We start from the raw sequence: 22,801 nt of genomic DNA on the forward strand, positions 1-22,801 counted from the left end.
TCCGTGAAAAGTGAGGATAGCCAGCTTCACAGTTTTATCCACTTGTATTATACACTGAATGGCCACCCTATTAGAGACACTTGCCGTTTTATGATTGTAGGTTCCATGTATGGACCAATTACATTGAAGGTCATCATAAATTCAAGTGATCAGTTTTCTTTGGATCAATAATAAAAAATCCATGTACTCACCTCTCCTTGTTGTCCCGCAGTGTCATCCATGCGACCGCTGCTGCAGAGAAGCCGGGGAAAATGAGCTGCTACGGAGGTGCAGCTCAGGAGCGGTGTCCCGTCACTCACTGAGCTCAGCTCCGGAGCCGCTCATTCTCCCCGGCTTCTCTGCAGCAGCGGTCGCATGGATGACAGCAGGGGACACCTAGGAGAGGTAAGTACATGGATTTTATTATTTTATTCTTAATTTTACAGGTGGGGACACTGAGAGTACACTACTACTACCCTCATCATGGTCCTTGCTGGTGATGATCACAGCGCCGGCAGGGAACCATGATGAGGGCAGCGTTCAGCACCGGCGCCTGGGAACAGCGCTACATGTAGCGCTGTTCCCAGGCGCCCGTCCGTGTGATCCAGATGCAGCACACGTGCCACACACGGATGCCACACCTAAAACACACACGGGCACAGATATCTCCAGTACCGGAAATATCCAGACGTGTGAAACCAGCCTTAGAATGGGAAAATTGAGCGATCCTGGGGACTTTATCATGAGGCAAAGTCCTCGGTGCTAGTTTTGACCGAGCCAATATTTTAAAAGCTACTCCCTTTGTGGGGTTTTTATGGACTATGATTTCAGGAGTATAATGAAAATGATGTAATCACAGAAAATCACATGACAAATGACGAACCTGTGGACATAATCAACTTGTCGAGGAGACTGTCCAGATTTATTTTGAGGAACAAGCAGTTCACAGTCATGAAAAATTGCAGCTGAATACAACTCTGGTACTACAACAAAAGTGTCCGTTCGCACATCTCGTCGTTACTCAGCACAGATGACCTGACGATAAGTTCCATGTTTCATTGTTGTCTAAGGGAAACCAACAGACAAGACTTCAAGGGGTGAAACAGTTCAAAAATTAGTTCACTGAGCAGTGGAAAATATTGCCTGGTCAGATGAATCCAGATTTCTGTTGCACAATACTGGTGAGAGGATCAGAATTTGGTACAAGTAGCACATAAATCAATGAACCCTTCTTTTCAGATGTCTCATTTAAGACTGGTTAAGGTGGAATATTGAGGTGAGGAATAGTTCCTTGGCACAGCTTGGGTCCTCTGACATGTGTTGATGGAGGTTTGTATAATATGGCTTACTTGTGGCTGACCAAGTTCATATTTTCATGGCAGCTGTTTAACCTGTGAGAGAAATACAATGTCTTGTGCCACAAGTGTTGTTCCAGCAACTTGACAGCAGGTTTTTTCCGTCTTCACTGTCCCCAGATCTTAGTCCTACAGTGCATCCTTTGGACGAGGTGGAAGAAATTGTTCAGTGCATGTCAGTACATACATTTAATTTGTGGCAACTTCAAGAAGAAATCCTGTTGACATGGGCCTATATTCCTGTGGAGCGATTTCAACACCTAGTGAAATCTATGCCATGGTGAAAGGCTGTGGTTCTAAAGACCACCGGAGGTCCCATGCACTGCTAGATGGGTGTCTCTAATAAGATGGCCATTCAGTGTATATTTCATACTTGGACGAGATGACAGGATTAAAGCTGATCGTTAGATGTTGATTGGTTATGGATAAAGATGAGTAAATTGATTCGATGCAAATGTAGATCAGTTGTGTGGAGTCGGAGTCAGTGACCATTTTGGTGGAGTTGGAGTCAGTATAAAAATGGACCTACTACGACTCCTAAAATATACAATACATTGGGTACAGTTGTTCAGTGCAGGATGTGCTGTAAATGTTTTCATAACAATTTGGTAAAGTTATGAAATGTCCTATAAATGTCTGTTCTGTTCCTGATCGAAGGATTTAGGCTTTTAGTTGAGATGAATCTGTGCTGCACTTTATGTACATGCTCAGAAGTGAAGCTCCTCCTATCAGGGCTGTGGAGTCGGAAGTCAGGGAAATTGAGGAGTTGAAGTTGGTGGATTAGCTTACCGACTCCACAGCCCTAGTTGTGGGTCCAGGTGGTGAGACCCCCAATGATCACTCAAAATACCTCCCGAGAAATGAGGAGCTCATCAAATAGGAGCAGATCCTGTCTGAGCATGCACGCAGACTAATTAAAAGGACAACAAGAAAAATGAAAAGAAATGTTTCAAAAGGTTTAGTTCCTCTTCAAGAATTTGCTGAACATGGTGAATTTGAACAATTTGCAATTTGTTTTGCACAAATCGCATTAGAAGGCCACTGTCATTTTACACACTGCTCAAGCTACTGATTTTTTTGCATGTCGATGCTGTGGGCAGTAGCCACTGTTTTTGGTGTGTACGTAGCATTGCTTGGATCACCCTATTTTGAAGGAGGAAATAGAATTAAATAAATAGAAAAGGGAATTTAAAAAAATACAGACTTGTAACTCTGTGACTGAGTCACGAAATGCTCATGTTAGACGATACTAACATATATACAGTACAGATCAAAAGTTTGGACACACCTCATTTAAAGATTTTTCTGTATTTTCATGACTGAAAATTGTACATTAACACATGTGGAATTATATACTTAACAAAAAAGTGTGAAACAACTGAAAATATGTCTTATATTCTAGGTTCTTCAGCGTAGCCACCTTTTGCTTTGATGACTGCTTTGCACACTCTTGGCATTCTCTTGATGAGCTTCAAGAGGTAGTCACCGGAAATGGTTTTAACTTCACAGGTGTGCCCTGTTAGGTTTAATAAGTGGGATTTCTTGCCTTATAAATGGGGTTGGGACCATCAGTTGTGTTGTGCAGAAGTCAGGTGGATACACAGCTGATAGTCCTACTGAATAGACTGTTAGAATTTGTATTATGGCAAGAAAAAAGCAGCTAAGTAAAGAAAAACGAGTGGCCATCATTGCTTTAAGAAATGAAGGTCAGTCAGTCTGAAAAATTGGGCAAACTTTGAAAGTGTCCCCAAGTGCAGTTGCAAAAACCATCAAGCGCTACAAAGAAACTGGCTCACATGAGGACCGCCCCAGGAAAGGAACACCAAGAGTCACCTCTGCTTCTGAGGATAAGTTTATCCGATTCACCAGCCTCAGAAATCGCAGGTTAACAGCAGCTCAGATTATACACCAGGTCAATGCCACACAGAGTTCTAGCAGCAGACACATCTTTACAACAACTGTTAAGAGGAGACTTTGTGCAGCAGGCCTTCATGGTAAAATAGCTGCTAGGAAACCACTGCTAAGGACAGGCAACAAGCAGAAGAGACTTGTTTGGGCTAAAGAACACAAGGAATGGTCATTAGACCAGTGGAAATCTGTGCTTTGGTCTGATGAGTCCAACCACTGTGTCTTTGTTCGACGCAGAAAAGGTGAACGGATGGACTCTACATGCCTGGTTCCCACCGTGAAGCATGGAGGAGGAGGTGTGATGGTGTGGGGGTGCTTTGCTGGTGACACTGTTGGGGATTTATTCAAAATTGAAGGCATACTGAACCAGCATGGCTACCACAGCATCTTGCAGAGGCATGCTATTCCATCCGGTTTGCATTTAGTTGGACCATCATTTATTTTTCAACAGGACAATGACCCCAAGCACACCTCCAGGCTGTGTAAGGGCTATTTGACCAAGAAGGAGAGTGATAGGGTGCTACGCCAGATGATCTGGCCTCCACAGACACCAGAACTGAACCCAATCGAGATGGTTTGGGCTGAGCTGGACCGCAGAGTGAAGGCAAAAGGGCCAACAAGTGCTAAGCATCTCTGGGAACTCCTTCAAGATTGTTGGAAGACCATTTCCGGTGACTACCTCTGGAAGCTTATCAAGAGAATGCCAAGAGTGTGCAAAGCAGTCATCAAAGCAAAAGGTGGCTGCTTTGAAGAACCTAGAATATAAGACATATTTTCCGTTGTTTCACACTTTTTTGTTATGTATATAATTCCACATGTGTTAATTCATAGTTTTGATGCCTTCAGTGTGAATGTACAATTTTCATAGTCATGAAAATACAGAAAAATCTTTAAATGAGAAGGTGTGTCCAAACTTTTGGTCTGTACTGTATATATATGTCACACCAGTACCATGACCTGTTGCTGCTATTGATTTTTTGGTGTTTATCTAGCATTTCTTAGTTGTTTCTTTTTGAGAAGGTTGAAAAAACTGCTGGATAATGTTACCTCTGAATGTGAAACTGTCAGTTTGATTACCGTATATATTCGAGTATAAGCCGAGGTATCTAATTTTACCACAAAAAAACTGGGAAAATTTATTGACTCAAGTATAAGGCTAGGGTGGGAAATGCAGCAGCTACTGGTAAATTTCCCCATCCTGGTAAGCATTGCTCCCTCATCCCCAATCCTGATATGCATGGCCTCCTCATCCCCAATCCTGGTATGCATGGCCTCCTCATCCCCAATCCTGGTATGCATGGTCCCCTTATCCCTCTATCTTGGTATGTATGGCCCCCTCATCCCTCAATCCTAGTATGTATGGCACCCTCATCTCCAATCCTGGTATGCATGGCCTCCTCATTCCCCAATCCTGGTATGCATGGCCACCTCATCCCCCAATCCTGGTATGCATGGCCACCTCACCCCCCAATCCTGGTATGCATGGTCACCTCATCCCCCAATCCTGGTATGCATGGCTACCTCATCCCCCAATCCTGGTATGCATGGCTACCTCATCTCCCAATCCTGGTATGCATGGCCACCTCATCTCCCAATCCTGGTATGCATGGCCACCTCATCCCCCAATCCTGGTATGCATGCCCCCCTCATCCCCAATCCTGGTATGTATGGCCTCCTCATCTCCAATCCTGGTATGCATGGTTCCCTCATCCCCAATCCTGGTATGCATGGTCTCCTCAACCCCAATCCTGGTATGCATGGCCCCCTCATCCCCCAATCCTGGTATGTATGGCCTCCTCATCCCCCAATCCTGGTATGCATGGCCACCTCATTCCCCAGTCCTAGTAAGTATAGGACCCCTCAACCCCCCAATCCTGGTAAGTATAGGACCCCTCACCCCCCCAATCCTGGTATGTATAGGACCCCTCACCCCCCCCCCCAATCCTGGTATGTACAGGACCCCTCATTCCCCCAATCCTGGTATGTACAGGACCCCTCATTCCCCCAATCCTGGTATGTATAGGACCCCTCACCCCCCCCAATCCTGGTATGTATAGGTCCCCTCATCCCCCCCAATCCTGGTATGTATAGGACCCCTCATCCCCCCAATCCTGGTATGTATAGGACCCCTCATGCCCCCCCAATCCTGGTATGTATAGGCCACCTCATTCCCCAATCCTGGTAAGTATAGGACCCCTCATCCCCCCAATCCTGGTAAGTATAGGACCCCTCATTCCCCCCAATCCTGTTATGTATAGGACCCCTCATTCCCCCCAAATCCTGGTAAGTATAGGACCCCTCATTCCCCCCAATCCTGTTATGTATAGGACCCCTCATTCCCCCCAAATCCTGGTTTGTACAGGACCCCTCATTCCCCCAATCCTGGTATGTATAGGACCCCTCATCCCCCCCCAATCCTGGTATGTATAGGACCCCTCATCCCCCCAATCCTGGTATGTATAGGACCCCTCATCCCCCCCAATCCTGGTATGTATACGACACCTCATCCCCTCCAATCCTGGTATGTATAGGACCCCCCCCAATCCTGGTATGTATAGGACCCCTCATCCCCTCAATCCTGGTATGTATAGGACCCCTCATGCCCCCCCAATCCTGGTATGTTTAGGATCCCTCATCCCCCCCCAATCCTGGTATGTATAGGACCCCTCATCCCCCCCAATCCTGGTATGTATAGGACCCCTCATCCCCCCCAATCCTGGTATGTATAGGACCCCTCATCCCCCAATCCTGGTATGTATAGGACCCCTCACCCCCCAATCCTGGTAATGCATGGCCTCCTCATCCCCCAATCCTGGTAATGCATGGCCTCCTCATCCCCCAATCCTGGTATGTATGGCCTCCTCATCCCCCAATACTGGTATGTATGGCCTCCTCATCCCCCAATCCTGGTATGTATGGCCTCCATGGGTGTGGAGAAGAGGGAATATTACTTTCTCTTTAGCAGCGGGCACACGTGGAGCCGCTGCAGCGGCTACTGTGTGTGCACTGCTCCTCCGCCACCACAACCTCCCCTCCCCCACTATCCACAAACGGAATTTCTATATACTCGGGTATATACCCGACTATAAGCCAAGGGGGGCTTTTTCAGCACAAAAAATGTGCTGAAAAAGTCGGCTTATACTCTAGTATATACGGTATGTTCTGCACATTTTTCTGCCTCCTTGCCTCCTCTGACTTTTCTCACCCCTCCTTCCCTAAGACACAGAACACAAGTATTGCAGGGTATTCCACCAGTGATCAGAAAATAAAATATTCAGTTACCATAGAAAGTCTAAGTAAAAAAGTAAAAAAAAATAATAAGAAAAAAATAGTTAAAATATATAAAAAACACTAAATAAAGAAAAAAAATATTATGCCAATAAATATGCATTTTTCATGTGAAAAACAAAAATAAACAATAAGTATACATATTTGGTATTGATGCATCCAGAATGATGATATCTATAAAACGTTTGCACTATTTAATCCCTACAGTGAACACTATAAAAAATAAAGACTGCAAAAAAAATAATGTTTTTCATTATTACAGCAAACAAAAAGTGAAACAAGACACCACCAAAAAGTCATACAGAATGAGGAATGTTTAATTGAAAATGTCATCTCGTCCCACAAAAAAAAACAAGCTCTCAGTCAGCTCTGTCAGCGGAAAAAATAAAATGTTATGGCTTTCAAAATATGGAAATGTATAAACAATTTTTTTCTATAAAATTGTTGTTATTGATCCATAAAAAAAAACAACAGTTAGACAGTCCCTCACAGAACCATTCACTATAATGAGGCAGAGGGAGTCACTTTAGACTGACTTCTTTCACAGTTCTGTCTTTTTAGGCGTGCACAAAAGTGCAGTCAACCATGCCTCTTCACCTCTAAAAAGATTGCCACCACAGGAACAGAGGCCAGACGGAGTCCAAAGTTTCTCCCTCTCTCTCATTATAATGAATGGTTCTGTCTGAATTCCCTATTTTGGAAATTTAGACTAAAACCCAACGTAAGTCTTCAGTTTACAAAAATGTGAACCGAGCCATAAAAGTGATCCAAAATGTTATGTACCCCAAAATAGTACCAATACAAGCTTCAACTCAACCCACAAAAAAAACAAGTCCCACTCAGGCTCGTCAACTGTCAACGGAAATATAAGGGGTTTCTACTATGCTGATAGGACAAAGGTTCTGGAAACGCGACATGGCTCCCCCAAAAATAAATCCAGTAAAATCTGCGCTCTCAAAATCAAATGCCATACTCCACCCCCGCTGTGTCGAAATGACATTTGGCATCGGTAGCATCTCCTTTCTTTTGGGGAATTTACAAGTTGTCCTTAACTGTTGACATAGGTATGTGATGATATCAACTGCTGCTTCAGAAGACTTTATTAGCTCTATTGGAATATTGTCACATCGAGTTGCTTTGTTGTTTGACAGAAGTTTCGTCTTTCAGGATGTTCTGCTTTCTATCATGTCTCAGTTTCTGTTAGAATCTATTTTGTTTTACTATCGGCCATCTTGTTGTGGTTTGCTTGCTTCTAGTCTTTTCCTCTGGTGCTGGGTTTCTTGGTCACGTGATCTCTGCACTCTTTATTACTCAGCACCTGGCTCCCATTTCCCGCTGGACATCAGTAGTGTAACGCTCGTGCTCTGGCTAAGTAGCCTTGTTTAGTTCTTCTTGCTTTGGATTATTGTTATCCTGGGACTTCTTGTTGTACCAGTTTTGTTTCCTTTAATTTTCGTTTCTGCAACTAACTTTTCTGTTAGGAGGTCTCCTGCTTTTGCTCCCAGTCCTTAGATCTTTTAGGGACCCCTTTCCCCGTCCTACAGGTCTTCATTTGAGTTCAGTGCAGGAGTTTCGGTGGGGCTATTCATAAGGAATAGGGCACCCACCCCAGCGTAGGGTTAAGCTGAGTCTCAGTGCAGGGACAGCTTTTCCCTCCTATTCCTTACTTCTAAGTTGCAGAACATAGCAGTATGTCCAGCCGCGTTTTAAAAAAAAAAAAAGGGGGGGGGGGGGTTCTTCTCCTCTCCTCTTCCTGGATTTTCTTCAGTATGGTTACCATCGAGGAGCTTGTTCAACGCTTGCAAGGGCTGACTCTGGAGGTTGCCGATCTTCAGCAGTACGTGAGTAAATACCCTGCAGAACGCTATGAAGAATCTAAGGTATTATTACCTGAGTGTTTCTCGGGGAAGCAACAGGATTTTTTTTCATTTAAAAATGCTTGTTTGTTGTATTTTCGGCTCAGACCTAGGTCTTCTGGTAGTGAACTACAGCGTGTAGGAATTATGTCTCTATTGCGTAAGGAACCTCAAATCTGGGTGTTTTCCTTGTCTCCTGATGATCATTGTTTGAGTTCTGTGGAGGCATTTTTTGATGGGTTTGCCATATGATGATCCTGATCAGGTTACATCAGCTGAGGCAGAGCTCCGACGTCTCAAACAGGGTTCTCTTGATGCTGAGAGTTATTGCACCCTGTTCAGACGATGGTCTGCAGAGGTCAGGTGGAACGACACTGCACTCAAGTTTCAGTTTCTGGCAGGCTGAAAGGGTTAAAGATTTGCTCATTGCATTCCCTGCACCTGATACTCTGCAAGTTGGCATGCAGTTAGCTATCCCTGTGGATAGAAGGTTGAGGGCTAGACAGAATGAGGAGAAGTTCCCTGTATTGCTGGATTCTGTTTCTAACGATATTCCTGCCGACACTGGGGAACCTATGCTGGTCGGGGCAATGTCATTCCGTTCCAAGGAGAGGGACAGGAAGTTCTCTGAGGGACTTTGCTTGTATTGCGGTAAGGCTGATCATTTTTTAAAGCAATTTGAGGTTCGCTTAAGGAAAGAAAAAAAAAATGGTCAGTAGAAATAACACTCCTGTTCGCATTGCGTTTTTACGTTCTGCTGGGGTGTTTTTTCCTGGTAATTCCACCTGTCATTGTGTCGTTTGATTGAGTTTCAGGTTATGGTGGATTGTGGTTCTGCACTTAATTTGATTGATCAACAATTTCTTTAAAAGTATAAGTTTGATTCTGAACCTTTGTCGTCTCCTTTTCCTGTGGTGGCGATTGATAATACTCCCCTGGAGCATGGGAGCATTCTTCGAAAGGTCACTGGGTTTCCGCTTACTATGAATATGGAACATCAGGAGCAGATTGACTTATTTGTACTTTCTAAGTTGCCTTCCCCGGTCGTCCTGGGGTTGCCCTGGTTAAAAGTGCTTAATCCTTTGCTGGACTGGTTGTCTGGTTCCATAACATCCTGGGGTCAGGGGTGTTATGGTATGTGTTGTAATGTTCACATTGCGACTGTTGTGAAGGGGGAGTTACCTGAACCCATTCAGGATTTTTGGAGGTTTTTTTCGGAGGTGGAGTCGAAAGCTTTACCACCTCATAGAGATTACGATTGCGCTATTGACTTCGTCCCTGATGCTAAGCTCCCTAAGAGTCAGTTGTTTAATCTGACAATTCCAGAGAGAGAGACTTTGAAGGAGTACCTTCAGACTAGTTTAGCTGCAGGTCACATAAGACCCTCTAAGTCTCCTGTGGCGGTTGGGTTCTTGTTTATCAAAAAGAAGGATGGGCGTCTTCGGCCATGTCTGGATTTTTGGGAGATTAATAAGATCACCGTGCGCAATCCTTACCCGTTACCACTTATTCCGGATTTGTTTAACCAATTGACCGGAACTAAATGGTTTTGTAAGATTTGACCTTTGTGGGGCATATAATTTGCTGCGGGTGAAGGACGGAGATGAATGGAAGACAGCTTTTAACACCCCGGATGGACATTGAGTGTTTGGTGATGCCTTTTGGGCTTACTAACGCTCCTGCATTTTTTCAAAATTTCATCATTGACATTCTGAGACCCTTGATCGGTAGAAGTGTTATTGTTTATCTGGATGACATTTTGATTTATTCATCGGATCTTGAGTCTCATTGGCACAGAGTCCGCAAAGTTCTTCAGATACTGAGAGACACTCTTTGCTAAATTGGAGAAGTGTCAGTTTGCTGTCCAGAAAATTAGTTTTTTTGGGTTACTTTGTCTCTTGTGATGGTTTTGAGATGGACCCGGTGAAAGTTCAGGCTGTGTTGGAATGGGCGAGGCCTGAGGGTTTGAAGTCCGTACAGAGGTTTTTGGGGTTTGCCAATTATTACAGGAAATTCATAAAGAATTTCTCTGTCATCGCTAAACCCATTACTGATTTAACCAAGAAGGGTGCTAATACAGTCCAATGGTCCACTGAGGCTATTGAAGCTTTTGAGTATCTCAAGGAGAGGTTCATCTCTGCTCCTGTCCTTATCCAGACAGATGAGACCAAGCCATTTTTGGTTGAGGTGGATGCCTCATCTATAGGCGTAGGGGCAGTTCTGTCCCAGGAGGGTGAGGATGGGGTGCATCCCTGTGCTTTCTTTTCAAAAAATTTTTCTGAAACAGAGCTCAATTATGATGTTGGGAATCGTCAGTTGTTGGCTATTAAACCTGCCTTCGAGCATTGGCGACATTTTTTGGAAGGGGCTCTACATCCTAAACAGGTTTTCACTGATCATAAGAATTTGATTTATCTGGACACAGCTAAACTTTTGAATGCCCGTCAGGCTAGGTGGGCACTGTTTTTTGCCCGGTTCAATTTTTTCATAACCTTTGTCCCAGGGACAAAGAATGTTAAGGCGGACACTTTGTCTCGCAGTTTCTCTCCAGCGGTGAATGCTGAGAGGGAGGAGTGTATTTTGCAGAGAGGGGTGGTGGTGGCCGCATTGGATTCTGAGTTGGAGAATAGCATCCTAGGAGCTCAGAGTGCGGCACCAACTAACACTCCGTGTGGTAAATTGTTTGTGCCTAGAGCCTTGAGGAGAGCGTTGTTTGTTGAATGTCATGAGTCTCGGTTGGCGGGTCACCCAGGGATTTCGGAATCTAGGAAGTCTATCGGTCGGAGTTTCTGGTGGCCAGGGTGGCAAAGGGAAGTCATCAAGTGGGTGAGTCAGTGTTCTGTGTGCGCTAGGTCGAAGGCCTCTCACGCTCCGGCTGCGGGGTTGCTATGCCCGTTGGAAGTTCCTAGTTCGCCATGGACTCACCATGGATTTTATCACCGATCTGCCTTCATCGGAGGGTTTTTCTGTCATCTGGGTTGTTGTGGACCGTTTTAGTTTATGTGTCATCTGGTTCCGTTCAGCAAGTTACCTTGCGCCAAGACTCTTGCTAAGGCTTTTGTGAAGGAGATTGTTAGGCTCCATGGTGTTCCCACGGACATTGTTTCTGATAGAGGACCATAGTTTGTGGCTCGCTTTTGACGTGCTTTTTGTGACAGATTGAAAATTCATTTGTCATTCTCGTCGGGTTATCATCCAGAGTCCAATGGACTGACTGAAAGGAAGAACTCGGATGTCGAGCAGTTTTTGAGATGTCTTGTTGCAGACAATCAGGAAATGTGGTCAGAATTTCTACCAATTGCGGAGTTTTCCCTTAATAGTCATACTTCTTCCTCGGCTTGTTGTTCTCCTTTTTTTTGTTGTACTGGCAGGTATCCATCTTTTGGTCCATTTTCCAAAGATGGGGCTGCTGTACCGGAGGAGGACAATTTTTCTGGTGATTTGGAGAGGGTTTGGACTAGTGTACGCCTGAACCTTAAAGAGGCTAACAGGAGATCAAAAAAGTATTTTGACAAAAAAATAAAGGAGTCCTTGTTTGCTGTTGGTGATGTGGTTTGGTTGTCCTCTAGGAATCTTCGTTTGAAAATTCCTTCTAAAAAACTGGGGCCTAAATGTGTGGGTCCTTTCAAAGTGGATCAGATTGTCAAGTCGGCAGCGGTGAGGTTGGGCATTCCCTCGTCCTGGAGGATTAATTCTGTGTTTCATGTGTCGTTACTTAAGGCGGACACGCCTGATAAGCAGGCGAAGCCTAGTGTTCCTCCTGTTAATGAAGACGATGTATTTGAGATTTCTCGCATTTTTAATTCCAGGTGGCATAGAGGAAGATTACAGTATCTTGTGTCCTGGAGAGGTTTCGGCCCCGAGGATAATTCTTGGGTGAAGGCCGAGGACGTCTCGGCCTCAAGGCTAATTAAGGCTTTTCACAGGAGATTCCCAGGTAAGGCTCGGCCTAGAGGATCCGGAGGATGCTCGTAAAAGGGGAGATACTGTTAGAATCTATTTTGTTTTACTATCGGCCATCTTGTTGTGGTTTGCTTCCTTCTAGTCTTTTCCTCTGGTGCTGGGTTTCTTGGTCACGTGATCTCTGCACTCTTTATTACTCAGCACCTGGCTCCCATTTCCCGCTGGACATCAGTGTTGTAACGCTCGTGCTCTGGCTAAGTAGCCTTGTTTAGTTCTTCTTGCTTTGGACTATTGTTATCCTGGGACTTCTTGTTCCATCCGTTTTGTTTCCTTTAATTTTTGTTTCTGCAACTAACTTTTCTGTTAGGAGGTCTCCTGCTTTTGCTCCCAGTCCTTAGATCTTTTAGGGACCCCTTTCCCCGTCCTACAGGTCTTCGTTTGAGTTCAGTACAGGAGTTTCGGTGGGGCTATTCATAAGGAATAGGGCACCCACCCCAGCGTAGGGTTAAGCTGAGTCTCAGTGCAGGGACAGCTTTTCCCTCCTATTCCTTAGTTCTAAGTTGCAGAACATAACAGTTTCCTCCAGTACCACTGAGTCTTTCTTGTAGAGGTGCTCCTTGTACTCTTTCCATCTTTTATTGATCTGCTCTGGCTCAGTTAGTTTGTTCTTGTTGGCGTCTTTCAACATGCCCACTTTTGGTTGAAACTTTCATTGTACCTCTTTGATCTTAAGGTATGTCTTGCTGGTCTTGCCCCTCAGATATTCGCTCTCTATCTCTCTGCATATCTTTTAAAAATAAAGTATTTTTGTCTGCTCAAATGTCTGTAATCTTTTACCTATGTTGTCTACGCCCTGTTTATTACTTTTTGCTTCTGCCAATCATCTTTCTTTGATGATCTTTAGGGTCTTTTCTGTTAACCATAGCTGCTGGGTCTCTTCTGCCTCTTGTTTATTGTCTTACTGGCTTCTTCAGTAATAATAGTTTTTATGTGTGTCCATAATTCCTCCAGCTTACTTTCATCTGTGTCCAGTGATGTAAATCGGTTGTACCAACCTTTCCAAAAAACTTCAGGTATGTTGGTCAAATCGAAGTTGGAAGGACCTGTTGTCTAGTCTGTTTTTGCAGCTTGACTGTCTTTGCTGTCAAAAGTTCATGATCAGTTCCACAGTCAGCTACTGGCTTTCCTTTTATGGTAATTATAGACGACCTCCATCTTTGACAAACACATATATAGTCATTCTTATAGGCCCCATTCAGTGATGTCCATGTGTAGAGTCTCTGTTTGTGATTTTGGAAGAAGGTGTTTATCATGGACAAAGAGAAAAAAGGCACAAAACCAGCACCTCTGTACCACCTGATGCCAATAATTGTCAATTACAAGGGATCGTAATGGACACCTAGCCCCATAGGTACCGGGTGCTTATCATAGTGAAAAACAATGCAAATATTTCATGTGAAGAAAAGATCTTCTTAGGACCCGTAGAAGCACAATTAGCCCAAAACGGCCGTCGTCTGACATGTGCTACACATACTCCCCTGCATCCATTTTTTAATGTAAAGGAATAAAGATTTGATCTTAAGGACCGGTGAGTGCTATCTTTCTTTTTCTTCATATGAACTGTTTATGATGGACAGTTGATTTGTCGGAGAAAAGTCAATGAATCTTCCTCCAGCCTTTTTTCGTTCACCAAGTCCAAAGTTTCCAACAACGGTTCCATGTTTGTCATGGCCCACTTTGGCATTTAAATCTCGGTATCGTACCGTATTTTTCGGACTATAAGACGCACCAGACCATAAAATGCACCTAGGTTTTAGAGGAGAAAAATAGAAAAAAAATGAAGGAAAAATGTGGTCATAATGCACTGTTATGGGGCAGGGGGTCTGCTGCTGACACTGTTATAGGGGTAATGTCTCCCAATTCTGTACTAATATCTGCTATCCTGGTATATATGGCCCCCCCTTCCTGTTATATGTGGCCCCCATCCCCATCCTGTTATACATGGTTCACCACCCCGGTATAAATGGCATCCCATCCCCATGCTGGTTTGCATGGCACCCCAATGCCCATCCTGGTATACATGACACTCCAATCCCCATCCTGGTATACAAGGTACCCCTCATCCCCATCCTGGTATGCAAGGCACCCCTCATCCCCATCCTGGTATGCATGGCACACCTTATCCCCATCCTGGTATGCCTGGCACCCCCATCCCCTTCACACTGCGCACAAAAAAATAAAAGATTCTACTCACCTTCCTTCCCTCTGCTCCAGCGCTGTGTCCTGTTCTGCTGCCAGCAGCTGATCTCACAGTGTGAGTAGCACATGACATCACTGTCATGCACCCTCACACTCTGAGATGTTGCCGGAATAGTCACTGCTCTCCACGTTCAGAGTATTGGCTTGGAGAGTAGTGACTATTTGTTCTCCTTAATAGTGCACACAGTGTCAGCCGGAGCTGGAGCTCCTGCAGAGGCTCGGCAGTCACGTGTGACCGCTATTAAAGAGCATGAATATTCACTACTCCCCACGCCCATTGGAGTGGGGAGTAGTGAATATTCATGCTCTTTAATAGCGGGTGCACGTGATAGCCAAGCCGTGGAAAAGGCCACGGCTCTGGCTGACACTGTGTGCACTATTAAGAAGAATGAATATTCAGTGCTCCACACGCCCATAGGCATGGGGAGCAGTGAATATTCATTTTATTTAGCAGCGGGCACCGTGTTGGCCGCAGCAGGCGGCTCCAGCCTTCTGTGCCCTGCTCCTCCGCCGCTGCCGCTTCCCCCCTATCCACAGCCAGAGCAACACCATTCGGATTATACACATTCGGACTATAAGACGCACCTCCCACATTTCTCCAAAATTTTGAAGGAAAAAAGTGCGTCTTATAGTCTGAAAAATACTGTAAGTTTTGTTTTGGCGTCTTGACGATTTCTTCCTGGACTTGATCATAGAATAGTTCAACGTCCTCCTCCTTGGCATTTGTTGTTGGTGAGTAGACTTCTATAACTGTGACATGTATTGGTGCTCCTTGTAGTTGTATAAAGATGTCTCTATCACTGACTACATTGCACTTCAGGACAGTGCCGGCCAATCTTCTGTTGAGAATAAAAGCGACACCTTTTCTACTTATGGTTATTATTGCGAGAATAGTAGACCCAACATTTATTTGACTGGAAATGTCCATCTTAGTTTGCAAATTCCGCTTAAGTCAAGTCCTGTGCTGTCCATTTCGGTTTTGATGATGTTGAGTTTGCCTTGGTTCATGGTTCGTACATTCCAAGCTCTGAACTTTGATATCTCTGCAGCTTTTGATCTTCCCTTTTGACCAAGTGATATTGACACCAAGACTTCCTTGCGGCTTTGATTCAGGCCTGCCATGAGCATTGGTCATACTCAGGTCGACCTTCGGCTCTTCCTCAGTAGCTTATTGAGTGCCTTCGGATCTAGGAGTGCATCTTCCAGCGCTATATAGAATTCCTTTAGTTATACTCTACAACAAGTTTTCTTGGTATAATCTGGAAGTAGAATGCCAGGCCTTTCTTCTGCGCCAAAATAGTATTTATTAATATTTTGTACAGTATGATTGATCTGTTATTTCCTTAAAACAGATAAAGTTTGACAATTGAATCAAATATTTTCATATTTCATAAACAAAAATCATATTGACTTAAATTTACCACTTAACACAAAGTACAGTGTCTTACAAAAAAACAGTCATAGAATCACTGGGATATTTAGAAGCATAAAGTTATGCATCTCGGATTTAATAAATGTGGCCAGGTCAGAATTAAAATCTAGCTTTTTCAGGAATGGGTTAAAATAGATTGCAAACTTATAGAATTGCAGTGTATTGCCAAGCAATCATCAGCTCAAGACCAATACGGGGACTAATAAAAACTGCAATTAAAAAAATATATATATAAAAGTTCAGATCACTCTTTTTCCTAAAAATGTAAGAATAATTTGTGCAAACTATCACATTAATAAAATCCTAATGGCAACACTTTTTGGACCCCCACGAGCCTCTGTACTTCCTATCTGATCCAAACAAGAATGTCAACCATTCAGCCAACCAGGGGCCAAAGCAATGACCCACATAGTCAATGATTGACTGCATAGAAGAGCTGCCATCATAAAATATTCAATGTTAAAATCCAAGCAAAGAGAGAACTCATCTACATGGTCTATCTCCTCATATGTTTCCCCTTTTTATCTCTCTTAATTGTATTATTACATTAGATTATTTATAATGTTACATCGACCTCATCTTCTTCACATTCAGGTTCCTGCAAGATTGGATTTTCTCATTGGAGATCTTTTATATACGAGAATTTTCCTGATTGACCCGTCAAGGATGGATAGAGACAGGGACGAGATGGTGGAAAGGATATTACACCTCACCCTAGAAATCCTCTTCCGGCTTACTGGAGAGGTGAGAGATTCTGATGACGTCACATTACATCATTCTTATCTATGGGAATAACAGATGGACAGAACTGGAGAGGTGAGGACTCTGGAAATGTCTGTAGTGAGATTTATTAATGTGTCTCTCCATAATCAGGATTACACAGTAGTGAAGAAGACCTCTAGTGAGTGCTGTCAGGACCCGGTGTCTGAGGGATGGGGAAGACCCCTGAGCCCAATCACGGAGCCTCCACCTCACCCCCTGATACATGAGGAAATCAATGACCAGAAGATCCTAGAACTCACCTACAAGATGATTGAGCTGCTGACTGGAGAGGTGACACTGCTGGGACATTATACAATTATACAGTAACGCTATGAAGGGATCGGGGGGATGACGTTATCATTGTATATGTCAGGTTCCTATAAGGTGCCAGGATGTCGCCATCTATTTCTCCATGGAGGAGTGGGAGTATTTAGAAGGACACAAAGATCTGTACAAGGACGTCATGATGGAGGTTCCCCAACCCCTCACATCATCAGGTAATAGACAGGACTAAATACACACGGCCTATAATTATCTGTATGTAAAGAATGAATTCAGTCCCTGTATGTGTTTCCTCCAGTTCTATCCAGTAAGAGGACAACACCAGAGAGATGTCTCCGTCCTCTTCTTCCACAGGACTGTAAACAAGAAGATCCCAATGTTCCTCAGGATCATCAGGTAGATGGAGAGAAGGTGTCATGAGATCTCCCCTAGGATGTGTAGACGGCTGTGAAGGTCTTGTGCTCAGTCTTGTTTTATCCTCCAGTATTATATGTTTTATACTTGTGTAATGAGAACGGTGGAGATGGCAGGATTAGAGCTGATCATAGATGTGACTTCTCCATCTGTCGTTGACTTTTACGATATTTGTTTCAGGGTAAAGATCTGACCCATAATACTACAGAGACATATGTGAGGGGTGATGAGCGGTGTAAAGAGGAGATTCCTACAGACAACCGCCCAGGTGAGTAGTAACCACTAAATGCAGAGAAGTCACAGATTCTTCTGCGATAATGACTGCTGTACTTTACGTTTAATTTTTTATAGTTTTTCACACAGTTTATTACATGGAGTTTACTGACAGATTTGACAAGGCAATGGTTGAACATGTTGAGGTGTCTTACTGCCTCCCTAGACACCAGTAACACAGATTCCCCAGCGTGTGTGTGAGGTGTTAACCTCTGCAGATATTTTCCTCCGAAGTCGCCCTATTAGATGTTACTGGAGTTCTAGATATAATAGACAAAGAAGAATTCAGTCCGTGTTATGAAAATAAACTAAATTTTATTATGAATCCTATAAGTAACCTTATATAAAATTAGTGTCGGGTATTTGACTTGTCAATTCCATCTTCTGTTTCCAACTGAGGCACATACAGTTGAAACCAGAAGTTTACATACACTATATTAGAAAACACATATGTATGTTTTTCTCAATATCTGACATGAAATCAAAGTAAACCTTTCCCGTTTTAGGTCATTTAATTTTTTAATATTTGCCAAATGCCAGAATAATGAGAGAGAATGTTTTAAGGAATTTTTATTACTGACTGCAAAGTCAAAAGTTTACATACATTTCATTAGTATTTGGTACCATTGCCCTTAAACTGAATGACTCGGGTCAGTCGTTTGGGATATCCTTCCACCAGCTTCTCACAATAGTTGGTCGGAATTTGGGCCCATTCCTCCTGACAGAACTGGTGTAACTGATCCAGGTTTGTAGGTCACCTTGCTCGCACCTGCCTTTTCAGCTTTGCCCATAAATTTTCAAAAGGATTGAGATCAGGGCTTTGTGATGGCCAATCCAAAACATTGACTTTGTTATCCTTAAGCCACTTTGTTACCATTATGGCAGTATACTTCAGGTCATTGTCCATTTGGAAGACCCATTTCCGCCCAACCATTAACTTCTTATCTGATGTCTTGTGATGTTGCTTCAGTATTGCCACATAATCTTCTTTTCTTATGATGCCATCTAGTTTGTGAAGTGCACCAGTCCCTCCGTCAGCAAAACAATCCCACAACGTGATGCTGCAACCCCCATGTTTCACAGTTGGGATGGTGTTCTTAGGCTTCCAAGCTTCTCCCTTTTCCCCCAAACGTAACGATGGTCATTATGCCCAAAAAGTTACATTTTAGTGTCATCAGACCACAGCACATGTCTCCAAAAATTAATGTCTTTGTTCCTGTGCGCATTTGCAAACATTAATCTGGCTTTTTTATGTTTCTTTTGGAGTAATGGCTTCTTCCTGGCAGAGTGGCCTATCAGCCCATGTTGATACAGTACTCATTTCACTGTGAATATTGACACAATCTTTCCAGCTTCCGCCATTATCTTCACAAGGTCTTTCCCTTTTTTCCTTGGGTTGATATGCACATGTCGGACCAAAGCACGTTCATCTCTGGGACACAGAACCTGTCTCCTGATTTCATGTCAGATATTGAGAAAAACATGCATATATGTATTTTTATACCAGTAAACTTCTGTTTTCAACTGTATATATTGGTTACATCTGGCAGGATATGTCTCGTAAGAAGTGTTTCAGTTTTACAACATAATTGACTTGGGACATTCATTCTTGCTAGTTGCCTAACTGCGAGGAGCTGGTTCTCAATCAGCATGATGTTAGCAGTGCCGCTTTGTCGAAGAGCAGAGCGGAAGAACAGGAACTACTCTGTCAATGGAACATCACAGGAAGCAGGAGAATCGCCACCAGGAGTGCTCCTGTGATCACTCTGAGCCAGGAGATTGTTGCAGTGCTTAGCCTTATAAGGAAAACAAAAGTCCCTGATAACCCCTTAAAAGGAACCTCCTCAGGTCCCCCATGCCTTCCAACCCAGCAGCATTCACCTATGTATATTTAAACTTCCTGCCCAACCAGTCCTGTATAACGTAATTCAGTTAAATAAATGCTTTAAAAAAGCATTTATAATGTCCTCCTTTGCTATACTAATGAGGGTTTTGACTGCTTGATGGGACGTTAGTTGCTCCAGACTAGTCAGCCCTCTATCCATGTTATCACGCCCCTGTGGGTGTGATAACATAATTTGCACGAGCGACGTCATCGCCAGCTCATGCACATCTTAGCATGCGCGCCGCTCTTTCCGGCGGCGTTACAGCGTCTCTGAAGGTGTTCACTTTCCAGCTTCAGAGGCGCTCACTGCACATCACCGGATGTTCAGAAGATGGCTAGGTGAATGCTGCTGGGTTGGAGGGCATGGGGGACCTGAAAGGTTCCCTTTAACTCAGGTCATAGTAAGATTACACAGAAATATATATGTTTATAAATGTATAGAAATATTTACATAGAAATGTTTTAAAATGCATAATAGTATTAAGTATAATGCATTATTTATGTTATCAATTCAAGGCACCGCTATTGAAAATTGATAAAATCAGTTTTATTCCTGGCAGATGACTGTACCAGAAGCTCAGAAGCACATCTGAAGTTTTCAGATCTTAAAGCAGATGATCGTGATATCACACCAGATATAACTCATGAAGAACACGCCATTATCCCAGATGTATTTTCATCCATTCACAGCAAAGATCTATCATCTGATCCTTTTCAACAGGTCCTATCCGTAGATTCACCAGAGACTGATACGCAAAAGAAAACTAACAGAAGAGATGCTGAATATCAAAAAGCTCATACCGGAGAGAATGCATTTTCATGTTCAGAATGTGGGAAAAAATTCAAGTATAACTCAATTTTAGCTATACATCAGAGAAGTCACACAGGGGAGAAGCCATTTTCATGTTCAGAATGTGGGAAATGTTTTAAAATTAAATCAGATCTTGTTAGACATCAGAAAACTCACACTGGGGAGAAACCGTTTTCATGTTCCGATTGTGGAAAATATTTTACCTACAAATCACATCTTCTTCAGCATCAAAGAATTCATACAGAAGAGAAGCCCTTTTTATGTTCAGAATGTGGGAAAGGTTTTATGTGGAAATCAGATTTACTTAAACATGTAAGAATTCATACTGGGGAGAAGCCATATTCTTGTTTAGAATGTGGGAAATGTTTTAACTGTAAATCATATCTTCTTACACATCAAAAAATTCACACAGGGGAGAAGCCATTTTCATGTTCAGAATGTGGGAAATGTTTTAACCGTAAATCATATTTTCTGACACATCAAATGATTCACACAGAGGAGAAACCATTTTTTTGTGTAGAATGTGGGAAATGTTTTAATCGTAAATCAAATCTTCTTACACATCAAAGAATTCACACAGGAGAGAAACCATTTTCATGTTCAGAATGCGGAAAACATTTTGTAGAGAGATGCCATCTTGATAGACACCTAAGAATTCACACTGGGGAGAAGCCATTTTCATGTTCAGAATGTGGGAAATGTTTTAACCGTAAATCATATTTTCTCACCCATCAAATGATTCACACAGGAGAGAAACCATTTTCTTGTGTAGAATGTGGGAAATGTTATAATCGTAAATCATATCTTCTTACACATCAAAGACTTCACACAGGAGAGAAACTATTCTCATGTTCAGAATGCGAAAAACATTTTACAGAGAAATGCCATCTTGTTAAACACCTAAGAATTCACACTGGGGAGAAGCCATTTTCTTGTCCTGAATGTGGCAAATGTTTTAGCCGTAATTCATATCTTCTTACACATCAGAGAATTCACACAGGAGAGAAACCATTCACATGTTCAGAATGTGGGAAATGTTTTACCCAGAAATCAAATCTTATTCAACATCAAAAAAATCATACAAGAGAGCAGCAATTTTATTTTAAAAAAAATGAAGTGGGAAATTGTGCAAGATAAAAAAAAGCAAAATCAAGCATCTACAAGAGAAAGAAATATCAGTTTTCTACACTAAATTATAATAAGGAAATAGAGATGAGTGAGTTTCCTAAAATTTAGTTTGGGTTCCACTGAATGATGTGTACATGTGTTTCAGTTTCAATGTTGAGTGTATGTTTTGTTTACCAAATTTTTCATGTTGAACTGGACACACAATGTAATAGTGGCTATAGATTTGAATAAAACATATCTTGTTTTTTTTTATTTTGTTTCTGTTGCAGAATTATTAATTTTCAAAGTATTTGGCACCTAATTAGGTACATTTTTAAGTGCAAGTGTGTGTTATTTTACTGGGGTGTTTACTTTGTTTCTCTGTGTGATGATAGCGATCATAAGCCCAGTCTAATCACACTGGGAATGGCCCCTGCACAGAAGACACTTGATGCCTATGTGTCATGCAAGGTGTGGTAAAGACTAAGTGCAACACGAAGGGAAGAGAAGGAGGAAGCCCAAATACTTGAAAAGGGGGGAGGGGAGACCCCTAGGCAGGTCTAATATCACCCCGCCTACCCTACCATCCCTATATAGGTTCCACACCTATCGCCGAGTAGGACCCTAGAGCTTGGCCCTAGATAGGGAGGGGTGAGCATTGGTCAGGCCCCACTAAAAACTAAAGACAAGGTAGACAAATAAAGGGGATAACTTAGCTTGAGCAGACACCAGAGGAGTTACGCCATCTGTCTTCCCTTCCAAGGGCACCAGAGAAGATGCTAGCCGACTGCTAGTGCTCCAAGCCTCTACATAGAAGTATCACCAGCAATTCCCTTGACCAAATTGAGTGTTTTTAACTCCCAGGCAAGGGTGTGTCAATCAGCAGCAGGAGGGAGGTCGCCGCTGGGTCCTAAAGGCAGAAGGATTAATAAGGCGTCTGTAATGCCAAGCATAGTGACCTTCTACCGCCAGATCCAAAGCGACTGTCTATTACACCTGACACACCCGTGACAGTACCCCCCATCCTTCTATGAGTGGTCTCAAGACCAGGTTTCTCAGGATAAGATGTGTGGAATGCACAAACCAAACTAGAGGCATTCACCTCTGAAGTTGAAACCCACATCCTTTCCTCTGGGCCATAACCCTTCCAGTGCACCAAGTACTGTAGGGAACGACGCTGTAGACGAGAATCTACAATCTTCGAAATCTGAAACTCCAAATTACCATCAACCATGATTGGGGGCAGCAGTAGGGAAGAAGACTCAAGAGGTTCTACATATTTCTTGA

The 22,801-nt window shown here is 43.1% G+C and overlaps 1 pseudogene; it reads left to right on the forward strand.

Annotated features, from left to right (window-relative positions):
* The window catches only part of LOC141271390 (uncharacterized), a 136,217-nt pseudogene extending 114,469 nt beyond the window's left edge, over positions 1-21,748 (forward strand).
* Positions 21,749-22,801: the final 1,053 nt, after the last annotated feature.

The sequence above is a fragment of the Phyllobates terribilis genome, unplaced genomic scaffold (genome assembly GCF_046119375.1).
Source record: "Phyllobates terribilis strain yellow unplaced genomic scaffold, ASM4611937v1 Scaffold_5__5_contigs__length_657084704, whole genome shotgun sequence".
Taxonomy (NCBI): Eukaryota; Metazoa; Chordata; class Amphibia; order Anura; family Dendrobatidae; genus Phyllobates; species Phyllobates terribilis.